The sequence below is a fragment of the Lytechinus pictus genome, chromosome 8 (genome assembly GCF_037042905.1).
Source record: "Lytechinus pictus isolate F3 Inbred chromosome 8, Lp3.0, whole genome shotgun sequence".
NCBI lineage: Eukaryota > Metazoa > Echinodermata > Echinoidea > Temnopleuroida > Toxopneustidae > Lytechinus > Lytechinus pictus.
In genome coordinates this window covers 25,839,821-25,858,071 of record NC_087252.1, presented here as the reverse complement: position 1 = coordinate 25,858,071, position 18,251 = coordinate 25,839,821, and the positions used below count along the sequence as shown (strand labels likewise).

At 35.4% G+C, this 18,251-nt stretch overlaps 1 protein-coding gene across 2 annotated transcripts in view; it reads left to right on the top strand.

Moving 5' to 3' along the window:
- Window positions 1-18,251, top strand: part of LOC135155127 (uncharacterized) — a 93,116-nt gene that overhangs the window by 9,468 nt on the left and 65,397 nt on the right. The window lies entirely within an intron of this gene.

The following is an 18,251-nucleotide window of genomic DNA, read 5'->3' as shown; positions in this document are numbered from 1 at the left end:
TAGTTCCGAAGCCCGTTCCGAGGACCCTCCTTTTTACAATCAGCCCGCTCCAAGGCCCCCGTTTTTTGTCTCGCCCGCGGCACACCCCTACCACTTTTTTGGTCGAGTGCCCCCCCCCCCCCGGGTCTGCCCCCCCCCCCGACGAGTCACAACCAATGAAAAAAACGTATACATGCCTCCCTTGACGAGCTTGAAAAACCTTTTTTGCCCCCCTGACGAGCTTGAAAAACCTGTTTTGCCCCCCCCCCCCCTGACGAGGTTGAAGACCTTTTTTGCCTCCCCTGACGAGCTTGAAGACTTTTTTTTTTTTTTTTTTTTTGGCTTGTCAAATTTTTTGGCGGACGATTTTGCCCCCCCTGTGGAAAATCCTAGGTACGCCACTGCCAACAATTAAATTCTTTTATTCACTCTACACATTTTCGGTAGACATCTACCTTCTTCAGGGAAGATTCGTGAATTGTGACAAGTTTGAATGACAGTTGTTTTAAAGCGTGCGCGATCTCAGCGAACTAGGGTAACCACTACTATCAAAATGCTGTTATGAAATGGCTCTGCTCCACAGTACAATATTAATCTAATCAGCAAATACACTCCAGTCAGGTCCCTACGTTCATCCAACTCTGTTTCCCTAGTTATTCCTAAATCCGTTAAGACATGGGGGGTTCGGGCCCTGTTCTCTGGAACGATCCCCTGACAATCCGTGAATGCACGTCCATCGATATATTTAAACGTTACCTCAAGACTTGTCTATTCAATGCCTCTTACTCTTAATTGTTCCTGAATCTATTACTATTATATTTGTATTTTTTCTATTTTTTTCTTTCTTTCTTCTTTCACTGCGCCTTGGGCACTCTGCCGAGTGGATTTGGCGCATTAAAAATCACATATATTATTATTATTATTATTATTATTATTATTATGAATGTATAGTGCGCGCTTTTGGGTAAAAGATCATTAATGACGTAAGTTACGTAATAATAAAAGAGTATGATTTAATAAAAAGATTTCGTAATAATAAGAGTGTCTAGCTGAGACCGCGCACGCTGCACATTACACAGAGAGATCATAATAAACAAGATAGCTGAATTAAGGAAGTTATGGCAAAGAGGAGAAAGATATTATTATCTATAGACTGTGAATGCGTTAAGCCAAGCTTTGTTAAGGCCGCTTTCTTCCCTGAAGAAGGTAGATGTCTACCGAAAATTTGGAGAGTGGATAAAAGAACTTAATTGTTGGCATTGCAAAAACTGCATTACTCGTGAATTTGTTTCGCATTTCTGATGTCTTATTATTATTATTGCCAATACGTGGAAAACCAAGATGCTTATATAAGTATATATATATATATATATATATATATATATATATATATATATATATATACAAAAAAGTGAGTCCCCCCCTAAATCAAATTGTTGTAACTTTTGAACGGAATTATTTTGAGCTATGATATTTCGTAGGTGATTTACTACACTCATTAAGCAACAACAAAAAAATCAAAGATTGAAGTAAAAATGACCATTTTTGAATATCACAAGAGTCGTTTTTCAGATTGGGGAAATACAAAGTTGGGTAAAAGTTGTTTTTAGGTGAATTTTATGGTGTTAATGCTGTTTTACTATACATCATTTAGCCACTCCACACACAATTTTGATAACGTAAGTTGATGGTTGAGTGAGCACAATATTGCAGGGGCCGCAGAAGCCGGGGGGGGGGTGTTACACTCACAAATGTAATAATCGCCCACCAATGTAATAACGCCCACAAATGTAATAACACTTTACCCACAAATGTAATAACGCCCACAAATGTAATAACACTTTACCCACTAATGTAATAATTTTCGATCGCCCACAAATGTAATGATGACTTTACCCACAAATGTAATAAATTTGAAGCGATTTTTGGCGAATCCGTTCTAAACTAAAATCCTATAGTAATGCATTCATATGTGATTTGCCATGTCTAAATCAGACAGAAGTCGCTCGATACCAAACTGAGAAAATGGGTAAAATGCAAAAAATCTTCAAAAATGTTGAAATTTTTTTTTTTACATTTTAGGAATGTTTAATGTTTCAAGTATACTCTGTCAAAAAATCAATCGAAAATGATAACGGGAAAGTGTCGAAAAAGCAGTTTTTCTGCGAGTGTTTTTTTCGGACAGTTCGAACTTTTCTGACACTCTGCTCGTTCAGCAAGCTGAAATCTTCGCGCTGTTCTAAGCTCCGCCCCTAGCAACGAACGCCATTGTTGATTGGCTATTCATAGTCACGTGCGGCCGGCGGTGAACGAAGAGGATTAATATTAGCTGAAATCAATGAGCTGGAGCTAAGCTGAAGCCATTTAAACTCACGGGGGGGGGGGGGGTAAGGTGGGCTTGTCCAACGTTTGCAACTCAAATCAGATATACCATTATTTTTGTTAAATGAAGAGATGGGATAGCAAAATAAGCATGTTCCCCTATAATTATGGCAGCAAATTCCAAAGGGAAGAACAGAGAACGTGCTGAATTTGGATTATAAGATCAGATAAAACCCCCACCTCCCCGCCCGCGCTTCAAAAAGATAGATCAAAAGCATCGCTTTTCAAATGCATGCCTGTTAAGAAAAGTTTAATAACGGAATGCGAATTATAAAGGCCTTAGGCTTTTAGAATTGGCATCCCGTTAGCAAACTTTTCTTAACAGGCATGCTTTGAAAAAGCGATGGTTTTGATCTATCTTTTTGAAGCGCGGGCGGGGAGGTTATAATAGAACTGGGAAGGGCGGGGGCGTGGGCGATGGATACTGAGTTGAGTATTGGGTCTCAATAAAAGCCAAGGACAAAACGTATTCAAAACACGGTTTGTAAGTGAAGATTAATTTCATTGAAATTACAAAGGATATGCTGAATTGAGAAATCTTTTATTTAATCTTAGGCCCATTATCAGGATTTTTTCATCAAGCGTTAAACTTGAGATGGCATTTTCAAAAGAATGATTCTCAAATCCTTAAAAATATTGATCGTCAGTGAATGCGTGTTGATTTATTAAGTTTTAAGAGAACAACGTAAGAAATAAAATCTATCATACCATTCTTCCCTCGCTCTGTTGGGTCACTGTGTATTCCCACGTCTTATGTTTTTTGTGTATGTGAGTGGCCATTGTCATAGGTATTTATTTCATATGCAATTCATTCTGAATAAGTATTGTTATCCGAGGGGTCTACGATCCAGCTTCTAAGTGGACCTCTCCATTTCCAGCGAAATATTAATTCACCATCGTTTTTTTTTATGCAATGAATTTTATCATATATATATATATATACACAAAAAAGTGAGTCCCCCTAAATCAAATTGTTGTAACTTTTGAACGGAATTATTTTGAGCTATGATATTTCGTAGGTGATTTACTACACTCATTAAGCAACAAAAACTAAAAATCAAAGATTGAAGTAAAAATGACAATTTTTGAATATCACAAGAGTCGTTTTTCAGATTGGGAAAATACAAAGTTGGGTAAAAGTTGTTTTAAGGTGAATTTTATGGTGTCAATGCTGTTTTACTATACATCATTTAGCCACTCCACACACAATTTTGATAACGTAAGTTGATGGTTGAGTGAGCACAATATTGCAGGGGCCGCAGAAGCCGGGGGGGGGGGGGTGTTACACTCACAAATGTAATAATCGCCCACCAATGTAATAACGCCCACAAATGTAATAACACTTTACCCACAAATGTAATAATTTTTGATCGCCCACAAATGTAATGATGACTTTACCCACAAATGTAATAAATTTGAAGCGATTTTTGGCGAATCCGTTCTAAACTAAAATCCTATAGAAATGCATTCATAATATGGACCTATTGTAATGTAGGTCCATGATTTAGCACAAAAGTACAAAGTCTTTTTTCCAGACCCGGTTAATTAAAATAATATAAGTCCAAAGTCTTTTTTCCAGACCCGGTTGTTGAAAAAAAATATAACATAATTTCAAAGTCATTTTTTTCAGACCCGGCTATTTAAAAAATTATAATATAAGTCCAAACTAAGATACAATAATGATATCCCAGTGGAAAAATAATGAGAATCGAGCTTAGTCTTTTCTCCAGACCCAGTTAATTAAAACTGGTGGAATAAATGTCTTTGCTGTTGCGTTAACTTATACGGCCCGTATTGTGAATATATACGTTAAGAGTGAATTGAGAATCAAGTGTAGTCTTTTCTTCAGACCCGGTAACTAAAAAATAATTAAACCTATAATAATGCGTTCATATAGCACAAAGTGCTAAGTCTTTTTTCCAGACCCGGTAAATCACAAGATGATAATATAAGTCAGTCTTTTTTTCCAGACCTGGTTGTTTAAAAAATTATAATATAAGTCCAAACGAAGATACGATAATGATATTCCAGTGGAATAAAATGTTGTTGTTTTAGCTTGTACGGCGCGTATCATTCAGTGGTGAATATTTGCGCCAATAAAAATAAAAATCGAGCTTAGTCTTTTCTCCAGACCCAGTTAATCAACACTGGTGGAATAAATGTCTCTGTTGTTGTTTTAACTTATACAGCGCGTATTGTGAATATATGCGCTCAGAGTATTTTGGGAATCAAGGGTAGTCTTTACTCTAGACCCGGCTACTTAAAATTTTATCATATATATATATATATATACACAAAAAAGTGAGTCCCCCTAAATCAAATTGTTGTAACTTTTGAACGGAATTATTTTGAGCCATGATATTTCGTAGGTGATTTACATCACTCATTAAGCAACAAAAAAAAAATCAAAGATTGAAGTAAAAATGACCATTTTTGAATATCACAAGAGTCGTTTTTCAGATTGGGAAAATACAAAGTTGGGTAAAAGTTGTTTTTAGGTGAATTTTATGGTGTCAATGCTGTTTTACTATACATCATTTAGCCACTCCACACACAATTTTGATAACGTAAGTTCATGGTTGAGTGAGCACAATATTGCAGGGGCCGCAGAAGCCGGGGGGGGGGGTGTTACACTCACAAATGTAATAATCGCCCACCAATGTAATAACGCCCACAAATGTAATAACACTTTACCCACAAATGTAATAATTTTTGATCGCCCACAAATGTAATGATGACTTTACCCACAAATGTAATAAATTTGAAGCGATTTTTGGCGAATCCGTTCTAAACTAAAATCCTATAGAAATGCATTCATAATATGGACCTATTGTAATGTAGGTCCATGATTTAGCACAAAAGTACAAAGTCTTTTTTCCAGACCCGGTTGTTGAAAAAAAATATAACATAATTCCAAAGTCTTTTTTTCCAGACCCGGCTATTTAAAAAATTATAATATAAGTCCAAACTAAGATACAATAATGATATTCCAGTGGAATAATAATGAGAATCGAGCTTAGTCTTTTCTCCAGACCCAGTTAATTAAAACTGGTGGAATAAATGTCTTTGCTGTTGCGTTAACTTATACGGCCCGTATTGTGAATATATACGCTAAGAGTGAATTGAGAATCAAGTGTAGTCTTTTCTCCAGACCCGGTAACTAAATAATAATTAAACCTATAATAATGCGTTCATATAGCACAAAGTGCTAAGTTTTTTTTCCAGACCCAGTAAATCAAAAGATGATAATATAAGTCAGTCTTTTTTTCCAGACCTGGTTGTTTCAAAAATCATAATATAAGTCCAAAGTCGTTTTCCAGACCCGGTTGTTTAAAAAATTATAATATAAGTCCAAACGAAGATACGATAATGATATTCCAGTGGAATAAAATGTTGTTGTTTTAGCTTATACGGCGCGTATCATTCAGTGGTGAATATTTGCGCCAATAAAGATAAAAATCGAGCTTAGTCTTTTCTCCAGACCCAGTTAATCAACACTGGTGGAATAAATGTCTCTGTTGTTGTTTTAACTTATACAGCGCGTATTGTGAATATATGCGCTCAGAGTATTTTGGGAATCAAGGGTAGTCTTTACCCTAGACCCGGCTACTTAAAACTAAAAACTAAAACCCTTTACCCACAAATGTAATAATGCACTTTACCCACCTATGTAATAATTTTTTATCGCCAACAAAAGTAATAATGACTTTACCCACAAATGTTATTAATTTGTAGGGATGTTTGGCGAATCTGTTCTAAACTAAAACCATATAGTAATGTGTTCGTATAGTGCAAAGTCAGTCTTTTTTCTCCAGATCCGGTTATATAAAACATTTAAACAATCTTCCAAATAAAGATCCCAAAATTAAAAAAAAATCTTGATGTTGAATAACGTTGTTGTTGTTGTTATCTTGGGTTTAGAGGCGCGTGTCATTCAGATATGAATATTTACGCCTAACATAGAAATTTAGCGTAGTCTTTCCTCCAGACCCAAATATTTCAAATAGCAAATAGCAAATAATAAATAATAATAATAAAAAAACAAAGACCCCATGATCTTATTAATGTTGAACAAAATGTAAATATAGCATAGTCTTTCCTCCAGACCCAGTTATAAAAAAATCATTCAAAAACAAAAGAACAACAACAACAACCATGACGAAAACCTTTCATTTGAAAACACTATACCCCAGTTTCCCTCAATCAATTCTCTTCTCCAAGTACGACAAACCATAACTGCCCCAAGCAAGCAATTTAAGTATCAAAACACCTGTTTCTTGACCTCGGTCCGAAGATAACACAACAGCCCGAGCAAAGCATGCCGTCATTTTAATTCACTTACTTTCCTTATTTCGAGGTCGATTTTCTTCGTTCGAACTTGAAAATGGACTAACATTGGATTTCTGAATACAATATGCATTTGAAAACGTGATTAAATATCGAATACAATAATTTCATTCCGAATGTCCTACTACAGGCAGAGAAGTCTTACGTAATAGCACAGCTGTTGTTTATCATTTCGTCCTTGGCTCAACGCTCATAATCTGGCCTGTGGAGGTAAAATTGAGACAGCGGGGATTACCTGGCCTAGCGGGATTGATCAGGCGGGTGTTTCATAAAGCTGTTCGTAAATAAAGAGCGACTGGTGATCCTGTCTTGCGGTAAATGGGACACACCATTGGCGAAGATCTAGCGCGCGAGAAAGGATCACCAGTCGTTCTTAAAGTCGCTCTTAACTTACGAGCAGCTTTATGAAACGGCCCCCTGGGCTTGGAAATGATTTTGGGATTTACAAACGCAAAATGGGGTATAGAACCGCAGTTTGCAATCTGAACTGCGGTCTTTCTCCAAACGGGGGTTTGACGTAATGACAAAAACCAAAAACAGACCCTGCAATATTTTCAACATTAATTACCGTGTGTAGTAGAGCGGATAAGCTCCAAAAATCACAACAATTGTGCCAATTTTGACTAAAGCATGAAACTTTCACAAGTATTAGTATATGCCGTAAAGATTTATTTTAAAGATGGGAGGTAAATTTTAAAATGCCATTTTCGGCCGTTGCCATGGCAACGGATAAATTTCTAAAAAATGACATTCATTCCCATGTAAATGGTAAATAAACATGATATAGATGACCAAAATGATACTTTTTAGGCTACCAATTGAATACATATGAAATTTAGAAATATTCAAAATCGTTTGATCTACTCAATTAATTTAGGGGAAATAATACAGTGAGTGTTCTGCATGAACTAATTAGAATGATAAATATTGATGTTGTCTTGGTAATACTTGAATTCAAGTATTACCAAGGCAACATGGATATGTATTATTTTAATTAGTTCATGTAAAACTCTTACTGTATTATTTCCCCTAAATCAATTGAGTATAGGTCAAACCTTATGCATGTACATTAAGTTAATTTTCATTGTATCATCACCTATCCATTACCTTGTAATCCATGTTGTTGTTGTTTTTTAATTAGATGTTATCTGGTTGCCATGGTAATGGCTTAAGATTTTATGTTTATAAATTTAGTCACAAACATATCTCGATTAGTACTTTAAAATTATTGATAATGGAAAGATGACCATACATTTATTCTACATTTTTTTTCAATATTTTAAACTTTCTAGAGGGAAATAAGCTGTTGCCATGGCAACGGGTCCTTTGCAACATTTTGTATAAGTTTAATTCAAGCATTACCAAGGCAACAAAATTGTTTATCTTTATAAAAAACTCCTGTAGAACAATTTTTGTATTTTTTGTTCAAATGAGGGGGTCAAAACTTAGGCATACAGATTAAGTCAATTCCAATTGTATTTTCCACCTGTCCATTGTCTTGTCAACCATGTTATTTTTGTTAATCAGATTTTGTTTGGTTGCCATGGCAATGGCTTGAGATGTAAATTATACATTTAGCTACCAAAATATCTTTGTTTAACACTGTAAAATGAGGGAAAATTAAAGATAAATCATATTCTACAACGTTTTTTAAATAATTTTTTTTTCTGGGGAAAAACAAGCCGTTGCCATGGCAACGGACCAATAGGAACCATCTTGGTGATTTTGAATATTTCTAAATTTCATATGTATTCAATTGGGAGCCTAAAAAGTATCATTTTGGTCATTTATATCATGTTTATTTACCATTTACATGGGAATGTATGTCATTTTTTTGAAATTAATCCGTTGCCATGGCCGAAAATGGCATTTTAAAATTTACCTCCCATCTTTAAAATAAATCTTACGGCATATACTAATACTTGTGAAAGTTTCATGCTTTAGTCATAATTTGCACAATTGTTTGGCTTATCCACTCTACTAGTGTGTGTGTGTGTGTATTTGAGATTTGTCAGACGTGTATTAATCAGATACGATTATTTATGTCTGGGACCGATCTTTAACGTCACCATCCGAAAGACGTGACCAGGGCTCGAACCTTTGCATAAATTTGTAACTTCTCCACATAGCTTGGAATACAGGCGCACGCCACAACGCCCAGTAAGCGTGTGTGTGTGTATTTGAGTTTTGTCAGACGTGTATCAATCAGATATGATTATTTACGTCTGGGACCGACCTTTAACGTCACCATCCGAAAGACGTGACCAGGGCTCAAACCTCGAACCTCTGCATCAATTTGTAACTTCCCCACATAGCTTGGATTACAGGCGCACGCCACAACGCCCAGTTGTGCTTCGAAATATGGTGTAGTCTTTGTTCCAGCCCCGGCTATTTCAAATAGCATATCATAAACAACAATATTAACAAAGACCCCACTATCTCATTGATGTTGAATAACTTGAAAATATAGCGTAGTTTTTCTTTAAGACCCAGTTATTTTTAAATAACAAATCACAACAAAAGATATATAATAATAATCATTAAACAAAGGCCCCACCATCTTATTGATGTTCAATAACATGGAAATATAGTGTAGTCTTTCCTCCAGACCCACTTATTTCAAAATTGCAAATCATTTTTTAAAGAGGTAACAAGAAACAATGACCCCCACTATTATATCTTATTATTGTTAAATAACATGGATATATAGCGTAGTCTTTCATCCAGACCCAGATCTTTCAAATAACAAATGAAAAATAATAATAATAATGAATTAATAATAATAATAAAAACAAAGAAAAGACCCACGATCCTATTAATGTTGAATAACATGGAAATATAGCGCGGTCTTTCCTCCAGACCCAGTTATAAAAATTATTAAAAACACAAAAACAACAACAACAACAAAACAAAGACCCTACAATCTTATGAACATTGAATAGCATGGAAATATGGTGTTGGGACGGATCTGAGTATTTTGGTGAATTTGTTGGAGAAAATGTTATGTTTCTTTTTAAAAACAAAGACAAATCAAACACACCAATCAATCGGAATAGGAAAAAAGAGAAGGAAAAAACTAAACAAGCAACAACAAGCACGGCGACTCAAACATCCGAACTTTTTGGCTATACGTGATCATTCAAGAAAATATAAGCACTTGACAAAATAATTACGGTTCGATAACTTCGATTTATAATTAAAATGATTCGAATGTTTTCTTTGATACATTTACAGAGTGTTTACAACTCAAAGAATGCCTGTATGATATATCCAATAATTGAAGACAGTAAATAAAGTTATGTCGAATATCCAATGAAATAGGAGCCCTATCAGTTTATAACAAAGTAATTGATTAAGTAATAAAATAGGATATAAATTCCAAAATAGGCCAAAGCGTTGAGAAGTTGACTTGTCTACAAAAGTTCGAGCTAGTTGTTCGACCTGAACTTTGAATGATGAAATACGTAGCTAGGCCTGCCGTATACAACGGAGAGTGGAAAACTCGTCTAGACGAATCATCTATATCATGCAGGACAAAAACTCGTCTATGGTGAGGGTCTCAGTGGAACCTGACAATTATCAAAATAAAACAAACAGTGTCCTAATACACTCATCGTCGTCGAACACAGATAAACGACCTCAAAACGTGTAACAAGTTATAATTTTACATCTCATAATAATGACAATAAGAATTGTCCATTTAGCAGCAATTCTAAACAAAAAAATACAAGTACATCATGTAAAACCAGGCTATATGCCTTTAAGAAATTCGAAGAGAATGACTTTCATAATGTCAAGGTCAAATAATAATGTTTTCTTATCAAGTATAGCATACATCGGAAAACTCTCCATAATACCGACAACTGAAGATCGCTTAAATACTAGGCTGTCTGCAATGACATATAAATCAACGTAAATAATTTCAAAGATCTATTGTTTTGCTTATAATATTCGACATTTCATGTGGATGACACTTTATACAAAAATAAAGTCGTCTACAAACGTACTCGGCATAATTTCTTCAGTACAAATACTTTGTCAAGGATATAAAATATCTCCTTTCTCTTTTTACTAGGAAGGTTATTATAAGCATTAAAGTACATACCCGATAGATATCAGGAAAATGAAGTAAGTAAAAAGTCAGCTAAAACAGGAGTCAATTTCTCCTCTTCAAAATGAAGAGCCCAGACAGCATCGGTGAGGTACGCTGTCGGGAGCTAAGCCGACGATCTCGGGGAGATATTGGTTCAAATCCCCATAGAAAAAATGTAACCAAAATTGAACACAGACGACTCTGCTGAAGTATCAGCAACCTGGCTTTTTTTAAGAGTCCCGTATCGTTAATTAAGAACGCACGAAACCGCCCGTACAGGGCGAGATCTAATTGGTCATTTAGCGTAACCAAGAAAAACATTATTTACATATTATTAATATTTATTATATCATTAAGTCCGCGTCTCTTAGGCCCGAATTCACAAAGGTGCAAAATCCACGGATTTTAGAATCCGTGGATTTTTTAGTCCATGGATTCTGGAAAATCCACGGATTCTGCAGTTTGTGATTCACCAACGGTGGACTCAAAAATCCGCGGATTCCACCAGACCCACGGTTGAGTCTATGGATTCAACCGTGGACTCAACCAAATCCATGGATTCAACCATGGGTTTCAATCAAATTTAGGGATTTCCCCTTTTTGAGACTTCACTGAGAATGCTCAGTGTCATAAAAACATAAACATATGCAGCATATACACAATAAACCAAAATATATTATTCTAAAATAAATGTTTGCTGTATTGGACCCCCCCCCCATTTCCCAAGAATTATGTTTGCTGGGATTGGTTGTTGTGTATCTTTGCACACACACACAGACACACACACACAAAATAGAAGCACATCATCAGCTAGCTGCACTTGATCAACCGGCCTTGAAGTGGCAGAAAGCAGAAATTCATTATTTAATCGAGTTAATCCCAGATAGACAGGAAAAGATATGTTACTGAGAAACTAATCTTTTTTACAGCAACCAATTCCACATCACTAAAGCACCAATGGATCCATCTATAAGAACAAGGTAATCACTGATTGCCAATTCACTTTGAATCACACCATGATCATGATACAATCAGGAAATTAATCATGAATAACATTATCAGACATTCCAATCCTTAATACTTAAACATCATCACGTAATTTAAAATATCAAAACATTATATTCGATTTTGACACACATAAAGCATACCATCACTATGATCACTCTTATCAATGGGAATAATATCTGGAATAATTCAAAGCACAATCGATTCAATTTGATGACAACAATTTAATATATTATTTTGTCATATTTTCCACACATGAATAACCACACTTTACATTATTCAACTATGATTACATAGATTATGACTGTTAAAACTAATTTTTCTGCAAGTCGAGTGACATGCATGTAAACATTAATTTCTTAAAATTCAAATACATCATGCTATCATGGAATTAAATAATTATTTGGTTCTGGTCAATAATTTTTAGCAGCAATGTATCACCTCGAAAGAGGAGCTTGGAAAATTGTCCCAAAGGCATCAACAGAGCTTGTGTGACAAAAGAGGAAGCCATTCTAGAGCTGGACAAAAAAAGAGCACGAGCTCAGAATGAGGCTTATGCTCGAAGAGCACGAAATCAAAATGAAGTTGATCAATGCTGAATATGAAAATAAAATGGAAATTGCCAATGCTGAACATGCTATCAAGATGGACATTTTTTCTTTCCAGAAATGTATTGAAGCAGCCAAAAGACAGAGAAGCCCTTGGCTTCCCTAATTCCGAGGATTAATTAATAAAATATCAATTATGGTCTATCCATGCATGTACACATATTCTGTTAATAATTGAATTCAATAAAAATTATAATCCAATAATATAAACTCCTCAAAAAAGTTTGGAAATCTGACTTTGATCGATAATCCCTCCTCGGACTAAATATCAATGTGTAATTAATATCAATGAATAGACCATTTGATTTTCTTTAAAATGATACCCTACATGATATGATTATGGTTCACATGGAGGTGCAGTGCCTTGAAATGTGGGATAAGGTCAAAATTCAAAAGTTGCAAAATGACACAATATTGAAAGTCACTGTTCTTTTTTTATTTATGATGAGTGGGTTTCTCATCGGTTTCTTTTCATTGTTTTCATGCACCTTAACATCAACATTAACATGGAATCAAACAAACCCCTGCACAAGCAAACACATAACAAACAAACAAACAAACATATGTATTTCAAACCACGACTCAAACCATGTTATCTCACAGTACCATCACGACAGAAGCAGGGGCTAGATTTGACTGGATTTGTATCTGTATTGACACAGAAAAAAGAATCAGGTTCTGTATTGACCCTTCATGACTATTTCTGCTCGTTTTGCAGCTTTCAATTCAGACCTCATCCAACACTTTTGAATCCTGCTCTTTTCACGATGGCATAATCATAACAAGCATGGTATCATTTTAAAGAGAATTAATTGATCTTTTAAATGATGTAAAATATGCATTGTGTAAGTTGGGAGAAATTAATGGCCAAACACAGATTTCCAAACTTTTTTTGAGGGATTTATAATTGTTCAGTGCGTCCAAGAAAAAACTAATTTGGCCGGGGGGGGGGGGTATCTGAATTTCAAAAAGAAAATCACATGTCTAAAAAGTTCAATATCTGCTCTTTTATTTGATACCTTAATCACAAAAAATGGTCAACAAGTTTCATTAAATAAACGTGTTTTCACCGGTTTCCCACAGAAGCTATCACATGGTTAACAAAAGACTTAATGCATGGCTGATCGTCAACAAAACGGAGTGTCGAGTGAGTTTCAACGCTAGCCTGTAAACCCTCTTCATTTTATGAAATTATTGAAATTCAAGCCTTATTTCAAATAACCAGAACTTTGTTATTTCTTGACCATTTTCTGTAATTGAAGTATCAGATTACAGAACAGATATTGAACTTTTTAAAAACGTGCTTTTCTTTTTGAAACCCAGATAGAGCCCGCCAGATGACTTTTTGGTATCCCCTTTTCAAATTGTTTTGCTCACTCATGCATGAATGAGAAATAATCTAAGTAATTTTAGATGAAAGAGGAGATTTACAATGGTAGGTCATTTGTCTATTGAATTTGTGATTAAGTTATTATAAATCATCGATAAATCTCGGTTTCGTTTTTTCTGGGACGCACTGCATAAACAATACTGCAGGTTATATTAAATACTTACAGCTAAAGAAATTACAGAAGTCCTTGATTTGCTGATGTGGTTGGGAGAATTCATTTGAATATTGATATCATAAAAACTGTATATAGATATCTATTCATAAATTAGGAATTATGTTGTAATGGATGACATTGTACTAGAAAGACTGAGAAAAACAATTATAGTATACAGTAGTAACAGTACCTGACTCATTATCAATATTCATGAAAACTATAGGGCAATACATTTTAGATGTCCAGCTCAGATGTCAAATATGGGTAATAATATATTATATTTATGTTATTAATATACACATATTCTTCAATCTCTATGATGATTAAGTATTTATTGAATTTATTGATATATGACTTCGGCATTATCAATTGAAAAATACATGAAGAGCATGACAGTAAGATAGTGAGTATTCATTTTTTAAAGCAAACCTAATAGGAGAAGGATCTGGTCTTTGTCTGAATGATTTCACACTAAACTTAAAGAAATACAATGGAATTATAAGATTTTGTATATATGTTCATATATCAAACACAAATATCGAAAGACTCACTTAGATTCTCAGTCTGTAGCGTCTAATGTCTAGATAATAAACTTTTAAGGAAAATGCTCAAGAGCATATTTAAAAGACTTGAATAAAAACTGTACAGTACATTACAAAGAGAGGGTGCGAAAAAAAACTATCTAAATTTCAATGCTTAAAAAAAGTCAATGACCGCTATTATATTTTAGTGACATTGGAATGGTGATAGGAGTACAAGTCACATTATCGACCCTTTCCCAAAAGTTCAGACTGGCATAACAGAGTATACATTTATATTGGAAATGCAATCTGCAGTGACAGAATACCTGTTCTTCCGGTTAAGGAAGTACAGGGCTTGTTCCCCAACAGGACTCCTAATGTAGACATGAGTCCCATCGATGGCACATATGACAACAGGTAGAGGTTCACTACGTTCTGTATTCCTCCTCAGATCACCCTCAAGCATGTTGATGAGATGGAGTGCAGTCTCTTTTGAGAAGCGATACCGCATTCGAAAGGCTTCATCCATGTACAACTCAAAAGGAATCCAGTCAGGGTCTGGGCCAATTGGCTATCTGTGTATACATGAAAAAGAATTAGAGTAGATAAACATGAAAAAAACAGTAATTCAAGATTCCCTGAACAATAAGTAAGGTTTGCAAACATTCAGCCCCCCCCCCTCGTCTTCTTAGGTACCGTATGGAAATAGCCCAGTCTATTTAGGATTAAGTTTGTTTTTCTTTTCCTATTTGTTTTACATTAATATACACTGTATGCATTGTATACATCAAGTCACATGTTTCAAATAATCTGCTGCTTTAATTGCCGTACTCCTTTCATTCATTTTGACTCCATCCATTTTTTTATATCTTAGATGAAAATTGTCACTGCTTGTGCAAGTAGGAACGAAAATTTGCCATGTTGGTTTCATCACTAGTGCTTCAACCAACATCACCTCCATATTTAGAAACAAGTCATAATTTGTCAGTTATAAAAAGGGTAATATTTTGCAATAAGCACTGCATCAGTTTATTGTTCAATCAAAACAAAAGCTTACCTCTCTGAGCCTGTTGACATGATCAAGATGCATTAAATGAGCACGGTGATTTTCTGCCATTTTCGTTCTGCATAGAAAATGAAATTGACATAGGATTAAGTTTCAATGGCAAATAAAATAGTCATAAGAAAGATGAGCACGAGACTAGAATGAGATTCAGACATTGAGATTACAGTTTGACAAAATTCTCTCAAATCTGTATTTTGAAAATTGTCCCATCTTTGCTAAAATAAAAATACATGACTGCTCTCCCAAATTTATTTTCTTTGAAACGATTCATCATCTCAAATGAAATCTTTAAAATTTCTGAAAAGACTAGCCTGGAGAGTAGAAATCAGTCTAGGCCTACGGAGCCTACGTAGTCATAGCCGGCCCGTAGGCATACTCATGACCATCATGACCATGGATAGTACTAACTAAAATTCTGTCAGTTCTGAATCTGATTATCATTCTGACAAATCTGAGAGTGAGAGTGAGACTTTTGTACCGTAGACGTAGTCTAGTAGAGTACGGTACTAGTAGTACAACTCGACTGATTTTTACTCTCCAGGAGCCTTCAGGCGTGCAGGCTAGAGTAGGATAGACCATGTAGATCTAAGAAAATCCAGCGACAGGGTCAGGAGGAATCAGAAATTTTGGAAGAACCGAGTGAAAAGGGGAAAAAGTCAAGGGTCTAATCGTCTAACTTCAACGAGAACGTCCAGCCGTGTCACAGAGCTCGCGAAAGACAAAAACAGAAATGTACTTATGGGGCTACACAAAACCATTTCCGCGAGAAATCTTTTCACTAACTCGTATGGCGCGCCGTTTGACCAATAATTTAGATAAACACTGTTTATCGCCGATAAACAGTGTTTATCGCCGAAAAACACTGTTTATCGAGCGATAAACACTGTTTATCAAGCGATAAACAGTGTTTATCGCCGAAAAACACTGTTTATCGCCGATAAACACTGTTTATCGCCGATAAACACTGTTTATCAAGCGATAAACACTGTTTATCGAGAGAAACTGTGTTTATCGACTGAAAAACATAGTTTCTCTCGATAAACAGTGTTTATCGCTTGATAAACATTGTTTATCGGCGATAAACAATGTTTTTCGGCGATAAATACTGTTTATCGAGAGAAACTATGTTTTTCGACTGATAAACACAGTTTCTCTCGATAAACAGTGTTTATCGCCGAAAAACACTGTTTATCGCCGATAAACACTGTTTATCGCCGATAAACACTGTTTATCAAGCGATAAACACTGTTTATCGAGAGAAACTGTGTTTATCGACTGAAAAACATAGTTTCTCTCGATAAACAGTGTTTATCGCTTGATAAACATTGTTTATCGGCGATAAACAGTGTTTATCGGCGATAAACAGTGTTTTTCGGCAATAAACACTGTTTATCGAGAGAAACTATGTTTTTCGACTGATAAACACAGTTTCTCTCGATAAACAGTGTTTATCGGCGATAAACACTGTTTATCTGATTTATTGGGCAAATGGCGCGCACTTATGGCGCGCCGTTTGACCAATAATTCAGATAAACACTGTTTATATGTTTATCGACTGAAAAACACAGTTTCTCTCGATAAACAGTGTTTATCGCTTGATAAACATTGTTTATCGCCGAAAAACACTGTTTATCGAGAGAAACTGTGTTTTTCAGTCGATAAACATAGTTTCTCTCGATAAACACTGTTTATCGCTTGATAAACAGTGTTTATCGCTCGATAAACAGTGTTTTTTGGCGATAAACACTGTTTATCGGCGATAAACACTGTTTATCGAGCGATAAACACTGTTTATCGAGCGTTTAAATTTTGCTGCAAAATTATCGTGCAGCGGTCGTTGTCTGCACAAAAATGTACCCAAATGCTGCGCTGTGATTGGCCAATTCGCCTAAAATCCACGGATTCGGTGGAGTCCACTGTTTCAGATCACCCCAAACAGTTGACTCGAAATCGTGACGTAATAGGCTTGGTCGAATCCGTGGATTCGGTCGAGTCCACCTTTGTGAATCACAAAAGCGAATCCGGGGACTGTGGATCTTGCAAAGTCCGTGGATTCATCCGTGGATTTTGCAGAATTCTCTTTTTTTTTTTTACACAGTATCACAAAAAAGTGCTTTTGATTTTTTTTTTTACACAGTATCCCACGAACGTATTTCAGGCTTCTTTGATATATATCCTAAAATAAACACAGAAATTGTTGTTGTTGTTGTTATCTTGGGTTTTGAGGCGCATGTCATTCAGATATGAATATTTACGCCTATGATCAATTTGTCGTTTTGTGGTTATAAAATTTGACGCATAATGGATTAGCGCTGCTTTCAGCAAATTTGAATGAGATCGTGAAAGGCGGCTCATCACAAATCCTTGATTGTTTGAATAGTATTTTCTGGCCAACCTGGTTCAGTAATTTGAACGGGCTTTTCAGCATGCGCGTGGTTGCTAATAAAAGCAAGCACTGCCTAGCCCCCCCCCCCCCAATACCCAACCAAGACAGTGTGATGCCTGTCAAACAGACCTCTCCTTCCGAAGTTTGAAAAGAGAAAATAAAAAGTGTGTAATATAAAATACATGTTACTGTATGATATATCATAACCAAATATAAGGAAACAATTAATTAATGCACACATTCTGGGCTTGTGATCGGTGCAATTAATTTCATGTGTTATTATTAAATGTTATATGTTTTACATGGTTATCTGGAATATT